The 12,058-nt window shown below is 45.5% G+C and overlaps 1 protein-coding gene across 1 annotated transcript in view; it reads right to left on the bottom strand.

Annotated features, from left to right (window-relative positions):
- adar (adenosine deaminase RNA specific) overlaps positions 1-9,593 on the bottom strand; it is a 112,858-nt gene extending 103,265 nt beyond the window's left edge. The window contains exon 1 of the mRNA XM_063041866.1: positions 9,485-9,593. The gene's annotated coding sequence lies outside the window, so the exon portion shown is untranslated. The remainder of the gene's footprint in view (positions 1-9,484) is intronic.
- Between the last annotated feature and the right edge of the window lie 2,465 nt (positions 9,594-12,058).

Here is a 12,058-nt window from a genome sequence, read left to right as displayed (position 1 = left end):
GGAGCCATCATTAACATAGCCCCAATGTCATTGCTTCCTACAGCGTGCAAATTACACATTCGGTGCCAGGGTCCGAGTCACAAAAGTTACACTTGCTCTATTACTGATGTACCCTGACAGCTAGGAAATGTATTCCAATATACAGAGGCCATAAAGATACCAAAGAATCAATATAATGAAATTTCCCAAATGGCTTTCCAAGGTCAATCAATCCAACCCATCTACTGCTTTATATTTAGTGAGGAGCCAATGTAAGGCCGGGAGAGGGAGAGAGGGAGAGGGAGAGGGAGAGGGAGAGGGAGAGGGAGAGGGAGAGGGAGAGGGAGAGGGAGAGGGAGAGGGAGAGGGAGAGGGAGAGGGAGAGGGAGAGGGAGAGGGGAGGGAGAGGGAGAGGGAGAGGGAGAGGGAGAGGGAGAGGGAGAGGGAGAGGGAGAGGGAGAGGGAGAGGGAGAGGGAGAGGGAGAGGGAGAGGGAGAGGGAGAGGGAGAGGGAGAGGGAGAGGGAGAGGGAGAGGGAGAGGGAGAGGGAGAGGGAGAGGGAGAGGGAGAGGGAGAGGGAGAGGGAGAGGGAGAGGGAGAGGGAGAGGGAGAGGGAGAGGGAGAGGGAGAGGGAGAGGGAGAGGGAGAGGGAGAGGGAGAGGGTGTGTGTGTGTATATATACACACACACATCAAGCAGTATTATCATAGCACGTTTTCAATGGCAAAAATGCAACTATTTTGGACTATAGGAAACATTGTGAAAATATGAATACACTAGCAAAGGTTATGAAGAAATTCCTTTACACAAAATCTGCCAATGCTGGAAATGCATGGAAAGACAGCCAAGATGCTGGAGGGTCTCAGTAGTTCAGGCAGCATCTATGGAAAGGAATAAATAGTTGATGTTTTAGTCCAAAACCCGTCATCATGACTTCTGAAGAAATTCCTTTAATTGTGATTCATATTTTTGCTTGGTGAGGCAGTTTTCACTGGCAGAGCCCCTCTGGCCAACAATGAGGAACAAAGCCCGGGTTAGAACGACCCAACATACTAACATCAACCAACAACCCTGAGTAGACGCAATTTATATAATTGCAAACAATTAATTCTCTTTCGCTCCTGTCTCAACTCAATCTAGCTCCTCACTCTACGAACATAATCAGGTAATCAATCACCACTTCCCTTCCAGATATGTCTGCTTCTCAGCCAGCCCCTCAGGGTGGAGTCTTTTCCCTCTGGTTTTGTGGGATTTGGGGTTGGTCATGAGGCCAACATGGAAACAGCAGACACTGCCATGACCGGGGCAGCAGATTCTTTACGTGCAGATGGGGTGGTAATCTCCAGCCTTTTTTAAAAAAACTCAGCTTCTTCAGGGGCACGAGGCTTTCCGTGGCATCCCAAGTGCTCGTCCTCCATTTTGAATAATCACATGCAAGGAAGACCAACAGGTCAGTAAGGAATGTCTCCCCCCTCCCCCCCAAGGAGGCTTTGAGAAAATCTACAAATTGCTTCCCTGTCAAGAAGGTAATCACTTCCAAGACATTGCTCCCAGCAGTGGGCCTGTTTGCCTCTGTTGTGTTTACAAATGAAATAGCCTGCCCAGAGTGTAATGACGCCCTTAGTTCTGACTATTTCAGCTTAGGAGAGGATAGTTCACTTGGAGGAATGCATTACCTCTTTGGCAGTTTCAATATTACAGTATTGGTGCTAGTAATAACATGGTTCACTATTCTCAACCCTGGTACCCCTCAAGGCTGTATCCTCAGCCCCGATCCCCTGTACAATCACAACAGTGTGGCCAGATTCTGCTCTACTCCATCTACAGGCTTGCAGATACCATCTTAGTGGACCATATATCCCATATCAATGAGTCGGAATGCAGGAAGTTGATAAGAGAGCTTGGTGACGAGAGGGCATGTAGGAACGAGATGTTTCAGCTAGTTGAGTAATGTCGTAGCAACAACTTTGCATTTAACATCAGTAAGACCAATGAACTGATTCAGGCACCAAAACAAAAGGGGTGGTCACTGATTTCATGAAGGGGGACGGTGCACATGCTCCTGTCTACATCAATGGTGATGAGGTTGAGAGGGTAGAGAGGTAGAAGCACCCAATCTGTCCAACCACGTTAACACCACGGCCCAGACAGCTTACCGGTGCCTCTACTTCTTCAAAAGATGGCTAAAGAAACTTAGCATGCCCCTGTCACCCCGTCACCGAATTTTATCAACACACAAGACATAGCACCCTATTTGAATGCATCATGGTTGGTATGGTAACTGCCTTCCACTTAACCACAAGAAACTGCAGAGTTGTGACCACTGCTCAGCACATTTGGAAGCCAGCCTCTGCTCCATGGACTCTAGTCTACAGTTCCTGCTGCATGGGTAAAGAAACCAGCATAATCAAAATCCCACCCAGCCCAGACATTGCGTCTTCTTCCCTCTCTTATTGGGCAGGAGATACAAAAGCCCAAAAGCACATAACACCAGGTTTAAGGACAGCTTAAATTATTTTTAGACCATTATTAAACTCTTGAATTGTCCCCTAGTATGATAAAATGTACTCTGGACAGTACATTCTATGTCATTATGATTTTGCACCTTATTGTCCAACTCCACTGCACTTTTGCTGTGGCTGTTAATCTTTATTCTGCACTCTTATTATTTTACCTTGTTCTGCCTCAATACGACCTGGCTGGTGGTGTAGTGGCATCAGTGCCGGACTTTGGGACGAAAGGTCCCAAGTTCGAATCCAGCTGGCTCCCCTGCAGGCTTTCCATCCATGCTGGGTTACAAGCTGGTGAGCTCGGCAGAAGGCAATGGCAAACCATTGCTGTAACTTGCCATCAGAGAGGCGAAATCGTCCGCTAACCAGAGAAACTCCAGAAGCGACATACCTTTCCTTTCCTACCTCAATATACTGTTGGAATGAATTGATCAGTACGCACAGCATGCCTTTTCACTGCACCTCAGTACACGTGACAATTATAAACTGATTTATCAGTGTTTTGAGGTGCATGCTGTGGGTAGCCAATGTTTCAGATGTGCACAAGTTCACAACCTGCGTTACTTTGAGTTTTTCAAACATGTCAGGTGGCCAAAAGCTACAGAGCCGTACAGAAGTTGATGGTACTTTCATCATCAGCATCCCCCTTTACTGAGAGGCGCTCTCAAAATATGGCAAGTGACTATACAATTCCTAGGGATGTCATTGCCAACCTCACATTGGGGTAATGAGAGGTTGGGATACCCTTGGCTTCAGAGTGAAAGCAAATTAGATTGCACAGTTTCTCAACTTCCCCCGGTTCCACTCCAGCTTCCTGCTGTGGTGGAGCTGATGGACAGAGTACAACAACAAGCACTAGGAAGATGGCAGAGGCATGTGTTTTTATTTTATTTAGCGGTATAGCACAGAATAGGCTCTTCTAGACCTTTGAGCCGTGCCGCCTGTGACAAACCTGATTAACCCTAACCTAAATTACAGGACAATTTACATTGACCAATTAACCTACTCAGTACGTTTTTTAGACTGTGGGAGGACGTACAGTTTCCTTAAAGAACAACACCAGAATTCAACTCCAAAACGGCCCGAGCTGTAATAGTGTTGCACTAACCGCGACACTACCGTGGCGCCCAGTCTACATCGTGTTTGATGTAGACCCTTTGGTTTAAATCATGGTTTGCATGTCTTTATGGAGTGGTCTTGTATTTGTCACAGACAAGTTTCAGAAGGATACTAAACTAATAGCCAAAATTGACCACATGCAAGAGTCACTATAATCATTCTTGACATGGAAAGGTTAGCCTTATTTCTCACAAGTACATATTAACATACAGTGAAAGGTGTTGCTTTGTATAAACAACCAACACAGTCCAAGGGTTGCGCTGGGAGTAGCCCACAAGTGTCACCATGCTTCCCGAGACAAAACAGCCTGTCTAGAAGTCACTAAGCCTAACTCATACATCTCTGGAATCTGAGAGGAAACTGGAGCTCCCAGAAGAAACCCACGTGGTCGTGGGGAGAATTTACAAACTGCTTACAGATAGCGCAGGGAATTGAACCCCAATCTTAAAGCTGGTGCTATAAAGCATTACACCAACTGCTATTCTACCATCCTGCCCTCTTGAAAGTAAGATATCCAACTGAAAGATATAAAAACTGATTTCAGTCCAACCCTCAGCAGCCAGCTACAGATGTGCATTTTGTCAGCAAGATCTCCAGGGATAAGAAATATGGCCAAATTCCAACCCAATTCACCACAATCCAAACGGGAGCACAATCTATTAAAGAGCAATCAATAATGGAGCCATGGACCTCCCACTCCCTCCTCTCCATTCAGCAAGCCCTTGAATGTCCATCACACCCACCATACCACCCTACTCGCAATGACAAAAGCAATGTCCCCCGCTGATGTCATTCCCATGGCTCGTCCAATTACACATCAGGGAGGGTGACTTTCATGGCAACCAATGAGACATATTTAGATGCCTCAATTTATTTTTTCCATATGAAAATATTTGCCTTTGTCATCAACTGGCAGCCAAACAATCCACGCAAATGGTTTGGAAAGCACTCAAGTAAACGCTGTCTTCCGTGAAAAGATTCAGGTGAAAATTGCAATTATATGTGGAGTTTCCCAAATACATTGCACTTAAAATAATTTTAAACGAACAATACATGTACATACATTTCTCAAATATTTTGTACAGTAAAAGTTCCCTTATGTAAATTTAATTGTTCCTTGGAGTCACAGGTACAGCCAAAGCTAACTAGGGTACTCGGAAATTTTTTGTCAAGAGTCAGAGAGTGGACCCTTTGGGCCACTGGGAAAACAAAGTCCAACTGGAGTTATTAGAAATTGGACACTTACCTTCAAATATTTCAGTATGTTATTGCACAACGTGCTGAACTGCTTGAAAGCCTGGCACAAGCACCTCTTGATACTCATCCCAAAGGTGGTGCTTGGTACCATTTCTGTGACATAGATAGCAATATCGGCATCAAATTCGGAGATAAGGATACGTAACGGGCTTCATTAACTGAAACTCGGATCTGAATTCTTCCGAACCACATCCAATGCACTTAAATCACTTCTCAAAAAACAAGGAATAGAATCAAACACTACTCCAGATTGGCATGCCATCTTGAAATTAGTTTTTCCGAATCAGGTTTATCTCACTAACAATGTGGATCGGACAGTTCCCAGAATACCTGAGACTTGATGGTATCCAGCTTCCTATACACTGTCACATCAAATATGCCCTGTGCAGGTATGGCATAGGATGTAATATAAACAACCTTCCATACAATTTCATCAAATATTCTTAGGACCGGGATAATGGGATAAAAATTTAATCACCCAAGGTTATTAAGGGCGATAGCCAAATTAAAAAGAAATCAACCAGGTAGTGGCACAGAGTTACACTGTCATAACGGACCCCAGATCAGTCAAGGCACACTAACAGTCAGATGTCCGTCAATGACTAGCAATCATATGCCCTCCTCTAACACAGGGTGAAAGAGGGAATTCCAACAATACATGAAACCGCCAGCTAAATATCTTGAGTATTTACTCAGAGTAGTGTGAGCAGTTTTGGGTCCTTCGTCTAAGAAAGGATGTGCTGGCACTGGAGAGGGTCCAGAGGAGGTTCACGAGAATAATCCCGGCAACATATGAGGAGTAGAGTCTGGGCCTGTACTTGCTGGAGTTTAGAAGCATTTCTGGGGGGAGGGGAGAGAATCTCATTCAAACCCATCATATATCGAAAGGCCAAGAGTGGGCGTAAAGAGGATGTTGCCTATAGTGGGGGAGACTAGCACCAAAGGGTGCAGCCTCAGAATAGAGGGACATCCCTTTAGAACAGAGATAAGGAGGAATTTCTTTAGCCAAAGGATGGTGAATTTGCAGAATTCATTGCCACATTCAGCTGTGGAGGCCAAGTCATCGGGTATATTTAAAGATAGGCTGTTGATTGGTAAGGGCATCAAAGTTTACGGGGAGAAGGCAGCAGAATGGGCCGAGAAGGATAATAAATCAGCCATGATGGAATGGCAGAGCAGACTCGATGGGCTGAATGTCATAATTCTGCTCCTATGTCTTATAGCATAGTTGTCACATGAGTACGAATTCAAAGTTTAAAGTAAATTTTATTATCAACGTACATATTTCTCACCATAGACAACCCTGAGACTCATTTGTCTTTCCTTGTGGGCATACTCAACAAATCTATAGACTATTAACTATAACAGAATCAATGAACGGCTGCCAAACTAGTGTTTTCAGGTAGAGTGCAGAAGACAACGAACCGTACGAATGCAGAAAGAAGAAACAATAATATATTAAAGTAATAACTATTGAGAACACGAGATGAAGAGTCCTTGAAAGTGAGTCCATTGGTTGTAGGAATAATTCAATGATGGGGCAAGTGAAGTTATTCCTTTTCTTCAAGCGCCTGATGGTTAAGGGGTAGTAACTATTCCTATACCTGGTTGTGTAAGTCCTAAGGGCACTTGTACCTTCATCCTGATAGCAGCAGCAGCAAAAAGAGCATGTCCTGGGCAGTGGGGGGTCCCTGATGATGGATGCTGCTTTACTATACGAGTGTTTCACATAGATGTGCTCAATAGTTGGGAGGGCTTTACCCATTATGGACTGGGCTGTGTCCACTACTTTTTGTGGAATTTTTAATCACAGATTCAACAATATGTAATTTTTTTAGAAAATTACAATAGACTAAACTGACCATTTATTGTAAAATCCCAATTTCACTATTACCATTCTGGGAAGATTCCTTGGGATCTATGTCTTGACTAGTCCATGGCAATTAGTAGATTTTTAATATCCATAGGCCAATGATACACAAGCAACATATACTCTGTGCTAATTTCATCCGTAGTTCACATTTTAAAAAATATAGAATAAAACTACCAGGAATATAACTTCTCAATTATCTCTCCAACAATAGACAAATCAAACGTCAACAAAAATAAATGCTTACTCTCTACAATATACGGCCAAAATTGCAAATACGGGTTTGAAAATGAACAAAAACTGCGTAGGTTAAAAATACATAAAGCACTAGTGAGATTCTGCCGGCAGTATAAATCTTCCAAATAAGCCGAGAACTTTAAATATATAAAAATAATATGCTGTTTGTGACATATAGCACCCAGAACTGCAAAAACACCCAAAAGTAACTGAATAAATGTGATTAAAATGAATTTAAACCAAAAACGTTCAAGCACTTGCAACTACAGATAAATATTTAACTAACTTCAAAATATTCACGACAGAATTGGGCCATTTCCTAATGCCAATGCTATACAGATATGTAGATGTCAAATAATACAAATGCCACGAGAAATTAATTTGCAGTTTCCAGATGAGAAATTCAAAATGAGAAACTATGATCTGACTTTGAATGTGGATGAGCAGCAGGCACTAAAGTGTCTGAAGCCATTAATTCCAGCCAGAGAATGTCACTTTTCAACAAACTACCACTTAATAACAAAATAATGCTCCAACTGTATACGCATGTCACCACCTCAACAGCAAGCACAGCTCTACTGCATTATTACAACTGCACCTCAGCAGCAGAATAATATCATGCTCTAACTCGAATGCACCTTTACAAAACTGCAGGGTAGCAGAATACTGCATGGCATTAACTGCAGCTCAAAGTGACATAAGGCCGCAAACACGACCATATCTGAGCAGTGCAAGTCATTACTAAACAGCACATTCACTTGAGCAACCTCACAGGCAACCCTAGAAGATGCAGGGCAAGATTAATAAACACCCACATGCACAGTTTGCAAATTTGCCTCCCTATATAGTGGCGCAGCTCGTAGACTCTCACAATGTCAGACGCGGGTTCGAAGCTGACCTCCAGAGCTGTCTGCATGTTTTTCCTGTGACTGCACGGATTCCCTCCCACATCACAAAGGTGATAGATTATTTAGAGATGCAGCGCCAAACAGAACCTTCTGGCCCAATGAGCTGTACCACCCAGCGACCCACCTATTTAACCCTAGCTGATCACAGGACAATTTACAATGACCAATTAAGCTACTAATTGATACATCTTCGGAATATGGGTGGAAACAGGAACACCCGGTAGAATCCCACGCAGTCAAGGGGAGAGCGTACAAACTCCTGACAGACAGCACCGGAACTGAGCTCTGAACTCCAGAATGCCCGACTGTAACCATTACACTACTGTGGTGCCAATTCTGCACTCAAAATTTCCCCCAGTGAGTAGGTGAACGGGAGAATCGGGGGGAAGTTGACGGGAAGAGGAAAAGCATAAATAAAGGAATTAAAGTAAATGGGTAGTTGAAAGCTGGCAGGGACTCAGAGGTATGGTTCCATGCTGTCTCTATGAAGTTTTACAAATCTACTTTTACAATAAAAGCAGGAAATGTGAAAAGTTCACTTCTACATCTGAAGTCATTTTGCATATAAAAAGTGGAAGGTAAATGGAAACTTTGTGGCCTACACAAAGACTCTGACATGGTGGATTAAAAGCTAACAGTGTTGAAGGATCTCAGTGGGTCAAACACCATCTGAACGTTTGGGGTTGAGAACCCATGTCAGGGTAGGTGTGTGGAAAGGAAGGAGGAGAAATAGAGGTGGTCAAGTTGGGGAGGGGGTGAAGGAGACTGCGGATGAGGGACAAGTTGGGGGCGGCAGCTGATGGGACTGAGTGAGGGGGTGAAAAGGGGAGGGAGATGATGTGGTGGGGAAATGGCGGTGAGAGGATGAGGAGGGGAAGGATGATGAGGGGGGTGTAAGGGGATGAGATGAGGGGAATGGGGTAGTCAGTGTGAGAGGATGAGATAAACGTGAGAGGTTGGAGTATAGAGGTGAGGGGAATGAGCTGGGGAGGGGGCATGGCGAAGGTTGTAAGGGATGAAAGGGGATGGGGATTGGGAATCGGAAGCGCGTTCACGTTGACTGCGCGTGCGAGATTTTCCCGCCGAGGGCGGAGGTTGAAGGCGCACGTGCACAGGGCCGTGGTGAGGGGAGGAGGGAGCGATTTAAGGGCTCGGGAGCGCGCAAGTACATCTCTTCTTCCCCCCCCCCCCACACACACACACAATATAAACCATCCGGGGCCCTCTGGTGAACAACACCGCCCCCACCAAACAATATAAACCATCCAGAGTCCGGAGCCCGCCAGTGAGCCCCCGATATAAACCGTCCAGTGCGTACTCCACCACAATATAAACCATCTAGAGCCCGGGGCCCGCCACCGAGCCCCCCCCAATATAAACTATCCAGAGCCCGGGGCCTCCAGTGAACTACCCCCCCCACCCCCAGCGGCGCCCTCGTGCTCTCCGGTGGTTGTTCCTTCCGGCGCGATTCCTCCCGTCTCCCGCCCGCCACCCCGCTCCCTCAGGTAAGATCCCGGCGACTAAACAATCTCTCCTCACTTTCCCTCTCTCTTCCTTCCACCCTCCCCCCAACCATCCGTGCACAGGCGGCGGGTTCTCATTTACCGGCTTAGGCCGCAGGCGCCGGCGTATTCCTCAGGCTCTGACCGACGCTCCGCGGCGCCGGGCGGCTCTTACGTCTCTGATTCGCTCCCACGTTTTTTTTTCCCCCTCCCCTCCCCCAACACCTCCCTCTTTCACCCCCCTCCCAAACACCGGCTCCTATTGCTTCCTTCCTTCAAATGATAATAGCCCTCCCCTCCATTCTCCCGCCCCCTTCCCCCCCACCTTCATTATCACTCCTCCCCTTGCAGACCAAGCCGGCACTTGCGACCTCCGTCCGATAGGGGCAGGCGGGAAGCTTCTCGCCCCAGAGTGCGGGCAACGTAGGCAGGAGAGAGCCCGCCTGTACATTGCGGCCTCGAAGCCAATTAGAAGAGTGAGCGGCCATCATTGATCAAGGCAGGAATGTCAAGCCGCCGTCCTATGAGTAAGGAATCAGAAATTATCATTGACCTGTGCGCCGTGAACCTTCATTCTCTCCCCATCTGGTTTAACCTATCACCTGCCAGTTTATGCTCCTCCTTCCTTCACTCCATCCTCTATTCTGGCTTCTGCCCCCCCCTTCCTGTTCCGAAGGATCTTCGACTGTTTATTTCCCTACGTAAATGCTGGAGGGGAGTTTTGCAGTCACGTACAGATGATCTCAAAACATACTTTGAGATAGTACCACCCCCTTCCCAGGGAAGAACACTAGAGCTGTATTTATGGTGGGGGTCGTTTTTAAAGATGTACAGGACAAGTTTATTTTAAAATACACCATGATATGTGCCTGGAATAAGCTGTCAGGGGCCAGGATTGGACAGCAATATGCAAGGAATGGAGTGATGTGGATCTGTACAGGTAGAAATTAGTTTAATTTGAGTTATATTTGGTGTCCTGTGCTGTATGTTCTAAAACTCTTCTGAATTGAGGATATACAAGAGACTGCAGATGCTGGAATCTGAAGTTGGAAAAATCTGCTGGAAAAATCAACTTGTCAAGCAGCATCTGAGGCAAAGTTTTAGTTGACGATTTGGGTCAAGACCCTGCATTAGCACACTTCAGAAGGTATTGGATAGGTTCCCATTGCCTTGTTGATATGTTACCAATAAAGATTATGGCGTGGTACCTAAGCTGCATGGCAAATGCCCAGTTTAGGTTTCATTAGGATTGCTTGGCCCAAGTGTGAACCAGCAACTGAATGACCCCCTAGAAGCAAGAGGGCTTATCCTTGACATTAACACAGCACCCGGTGTAGCATCGAGGATCTCAGGTTGGTGCACTTGGAAGAGGAAATGCCTCCAGTATTCAGAGTAGTAGCTCAAAGGCTGGAGGTCAGTCATCTCAGCTTCAGTACATTAATAGCCATCTTAAGCTGCTTCTGTGACCTTCCGTCTTCAAGTTAAAAAGTCGGCAATCTTCAATTCTATTTCTAACTCCACATAGCCATTTACAGCAGCCAAACTAGACAGCATCCAGGGTTTGGACCGAGTGGGGGGGGGGGGCGGTCAGTAATTTCAAAGATGCCAGGCATTGAACATCTCAAGAGCTGAACTACAATGCTTTGATATTTAATGGTGTTTCTGTCACCAGATTCTCCCAATACCCAGAGCCTGGGGGTTATTAACTTGAAACATAACAGTAATGACAAACAGTCAAGACTAGGTGTCCTCTGGCATAGGCAGGAAAAGTGAGATGGTCCTAAAGAGAGAATACAGGGAGCTATGTTGAAAGCTGAAAGCAGGACCTCTAGCAATGCAATCTCTGTATTGCTGCATGTGCCATGTGCCAGTGAGGGTGAAAATAGGATGACATGACAGATGAACGTGTGCCTGAGAAACTGGTGCAGCAGGCAGGGTTTCAGAATTCTAGATCGTTGGGCTCTCTTTTGAGGAAGGTGTGACCTGTACAAGAAGGATGGGTTACAACTGAGCCCGAGGGGGACCAGGCAGGTTTACTACAGCTGTTGGGGAGGGTTTAAACTAGTTTGACAGGGGGATGGAACCAGGGTGATAGGGCTGAGAGTAGGGCAGTTGGTTGACAGCAGAAACAGTGTTAGTGAGACTGTCAGGAAGAATAGAACAAAATTGCTGTCAGTGGGATGAGTTGCAGTGTAAAAAGGGGACAAAATTTAAAAGTCTCACAAGCGTCTCAGTGGTGGTATATAAACACTTAAAGCAGACTAGCAGCTATAAGAAGAATCCTGTCCAAGTGTGTTGTTTGTCAATGGTTGCACACAACTCCAGAATGCCAGCACATGACAAATTTACTTCTGGATAGGGTCTCTCCAGATGAACCTTCATTTACATGTGTAGGAGTGGACTACTTTGGACCTTTGAGGTGAAGAGCAAAAGAAGCACAGTGAAGAGGTATGGGGTCATATTTACCTGTCTAGCTGTATGAACTGTTCACATTGAAGTGGCATCTTCCTTTGTCAATGCATTTTGACGCTTTCTAGCAAGATGAGGACAGGTTCATGAACTGCGCTCTGAGAATGCAACAAATTTTGTTAGTGCTGAGCGCGAGTTGCTAGAAGCCATTGAAAAGTGGAATCATTCACAGATCAGTGATGTCCTTCTTTGAAGAGGAATTAAGTAG

The sequence above is a fragment of the Mobula hypostoma genome, chromosome 2 (assembly GCF_963921235.1).
Source record: "Mobula hypostoma chromosome 2, sMobHyp1.1, whole genome shotgun sequence".
Classification (NCBI taxonomy): domain Eukaryota; kingdom Metazoa; phylum Chordata; class Chondrichthyes; order Myliobatiformes; family Myliobatidae; genus Mobula; species Mobula hypostoma.
This window is presented reverse-complemented; position numbering and strand designations above follow the sequence as displayed.